We start from the raw sequence: 3,783 nt of genomic DNA on the forward strand, positions 1-3,783 counted from the left end.
CGGTAACCTACTTTCTGTTTTTTTTTCCGAAAAAAAACATTGAAAAAAAACATTTTGGGCTTGGCCATTACAAATGAATGAGGTCCACAATGTTTGACAATTTTTTTCATATATTGGGCGAAATTTTAAAATATATTATAATATAACTAATTTTCAAAGCAATACCTAAGTTTATTTATCTAATACTATAAGTTTATCACATTTAATCATATACAAACTATCTAATTTTACAATTATACATAAATATAAACAATCAAAACATATAACAAATAATAATATTGTTTTAAATCATATATAAATTGTCTTAAAATAAAATTTGAACTATATATACAAATTTCAAGTTCAAATAACCATCTTTAGATTTAATAAAGGACAATTCTCTCAAATAGTTTTTTTTAAGTTTTTGTCACAACAATAGTCTTCAAAAAATAAAACCTATTTTAGTCATTTTCTTCTTTAGAAAACTACTTTTGTGAAAATAAACCAAAAAAACTATCTAAGAAAATTTATCTTTAATAAAATAAAAAGTATACTTAGAACTTTAATATGCTTCGTTTTAGTGTTATTTTGTCAAAATAAAATAAGCAAGGAACTCAAGCTGTTGAAAACAAACAATCTCATTAAGATGACAAAAAAAATTTCAATAAGAAATAAGTTTATTAGCTAAACATTAACAAACAAGTTGAGGAAATTCTAAAAACATATAAATATGGACATTCTAAAATGTTAACCATACAAAATTGAACAATTATCCGCGCGGGCGCGCGGATCCAATCCTAGTTATATTTAATATAGACAATCGTCTTCAACGAGTTATATTTTTTTTTTTTGGTCAACGATCGAGTTATACATTTATTCAGCCAATTATAAACAATTGCTTTTCTATAGGTTCCACATTTTCATCGAGTTAAATTTATTCAGCCAAAAAATTGCCTTCAACATTTTTTGTTTGTCAACTAAATTGTCTTCAACATGATAAGCGAAATCCCCTATATTTGACCCTAAATATTAACTTTCATATAATAATCTACAATTTAACTTATTTTATACTAATGCGTAGATGGATGCACATGTTACTACTTTGTAGCGTATCTCCGTGATATATGATGAGAAGGCCAAAAAACATGGAATGAGAGATTAAAAGAGGTTATGCTTTTTTTGAAACAAAAAGAGGTTATGCTAAGAAAACATATTAAACCTAAATTCCAATCCCGAAGGATGAAAAGTCAAGAGTTGTTTGGTCCTACTTCCAATAATTATGCACTCACTACTCTAAACTTTTCACATAGCCATGCATTAAACTTTGCCTTTGTAATTTATATATTTGACTTTTGTGGCCCATCCATTCCTAAATCACACTTTTAAACTACTATCTTTCACTTTTGTTCTTCTGTTTACTGTTCTCAAGTGTGAAGGGCTAATTCTTATCCCTTCTCTCTAGGTGTTTTATGGATTGCACCCTTTTTATATTATTTATTTATTGTCTCGGAATTTGCCTTGTTCTCGCATGTGCTATGAGTCTATGACTGAACTTAATCAGTGGGTGATGAGAATATTGACCCCCCAAAAAAATAAATATTAACAGGTATCAAATCTATAGTTTGGTGAGATTTGCACATCCAAATAACAAAAAAAAGGAATTTCATCGTTTTGGAATCCAAATCCAGTTGGGTTACATTATCTTTACATATATGTATAAAGTCTTGGTATGATAAACAAACAAACAAAGAGAACTACTGAATGTTTTGATTTTGGTAAAGCCATGAATCATGGACCTCTATAGTCAATTTACTCGTTCAATTTCTCTTGGAGCTATTTGTCAACTGCCACACTCATTAAATGTATTGTTTTCATTTTTTTTATCCCACTTTTCCTTATTTTTTTCTCACTCAATGAAACTTATATCACCACAATACCTTGAATTGGTTCTCTTTTATTGTTTGTGTTGTAAAGTTTGTTATATAGTCTAAAGCAAAAGCACGTTAATTTTAAGAGTGAACTGGCTTTGAACCCAAAAAAATGGTGAAATTAGCAAACTACCTATGATGGGATAAATTTTAGCAAATTACCTATGATTGGATAAGTTTTGTGTCTATCAACGAAGGTATCATGGTGTGAAATTTAAAGTATTGACTTAATTAGGGCAAAAGTTGTGTATACAGGATGCAATTTCACTTCTTTTTAACTACTTCCGTTTATATATCAGGAAAAACCATGTCATATAACAGTTAATTTAAGAAAAAAATGGTGTGATTGGTGACCATTTGAGTAACACACTAGAAACAAATGAAAAAGGAATGAAGATGAATATAATTAAAGGAATGAGCGGGAATGATTGTTCATTCTCAAAACTAATGAAGAATAATTTTGTTTTGTTATTCTCTACAAAAAAAAAGAATGATAAGGAATAGAAAGAAAAATTAATTCCTTATGAATAGTGTATTTTTATGGGAACCATAAAGAATTGCATGTTCCTTCTCATTCCCTTGGTCACCAATAACACCAAGTTCATCCCTAGGGTGAACTTTTAAATTCACATCTCCTTCCAATCAAAGTGCCACGTAGATAATTAATTAAAAAAATATTAAATTTATTTAAAGTAACTAAAAAAAAAGAATAACACCAATTTTAACGACGATAACGCCGCTAGCTAAACTTTAAACCCTAAATCTTAAATTCTAAACCCTAAACCTTAAATCGTAAACCCAAACCCAAAATCCTATACCCTAAACCCAAATCCTAGACTCTAAACCCAAATTGTATACCCTAAACTCAAACTGTATACCCTAAACCCAAACCATAAATCCTAAACCCAAACCATATACCCTAAACCTAAATCCTAGACCTTGAAACCAAACCTTATACCCTAAACCTAAATCCTAGACCCTAAATCCAAACCTTATAGTGCCTTGGTTTAGGGTTTGGATTTTGTGTTTACAGTTTGGGTTTTAAGTCTAAGATTTGGGTTTAGGGTATACGGTTTGGGTTTAGGGTCTAGGATTTGGTTTAGGGTATAGGATTTTGATTTAAGGTTTACGGTTTGGGTTTAGGGTCTATGATTTGGGTTTAGAGTATATGGTTTGGGTTTAGGGTCTAAGATTCGGGTTTATGATATAGGGTGTGGGTTTAATATTTACTGTTTAGGGTTGAGAAATTAAGATTTCGGATTTACGGTTTAGCAGGCGGCGTCAGCGTTGTTAAAATTAGCATTATTCTTTTTTTTAGTTATTTTTAAATAAATTTAATATTTTTTAATTAGTTATCTACCTGACAGTTTGATTAGTCCTGGAATGAAAGGTGAATTCTAGGGTGAACCTAAATTTTGTTCTTAATTTAAATATCAGTTTAGGAAATATGATCCAGAAATTTTCGTAGTCCTGGATGTTAATAGTGTTTTATAAGGAATACAACAAGACTACAAATCTCTCAAGGTTTAGCCTTTTTGAGACTTTGTTATGTTAGTCCAATAGTTTGATCATTTGGAATGTCTCTCTTTTGATTATTTATTTCTAACAATGATCATAACCTAGCTTTCTGTAACATTCTTCTGGTGAAAATATAGATGATATACGTAACTTCGGTATATTTGAAAAGCTGGTGACTGAATATAATATTCTAATTAGCAATTACCGTCTAATCAAACAATAATCTTTTTTCAACCATCACTACAAGAAAACACACCGAATTCCGACGGAGGTTCCGACGGACACCAAGGTCGTCGGACATTTGTGACGGAATACTGACAAATTTCTAACCAAATCCAAAAAAATTAAGTCGTCGGAA

This window comes from Brassica oleracea, chromosome C7 (assembly GCF_000695525.1).
Source record: "Brassica oleracea var. oleracea cultivar TO1000 chromosome C7, BOL, whole genome shotgun sequence".
Taxonomy (NCBI): Eukaryota; Viridiplantae; Streptophyta; class Magnoliopsida; order Brassicales; family Brassicaceae; genus Brassica; species Brassica oleracea.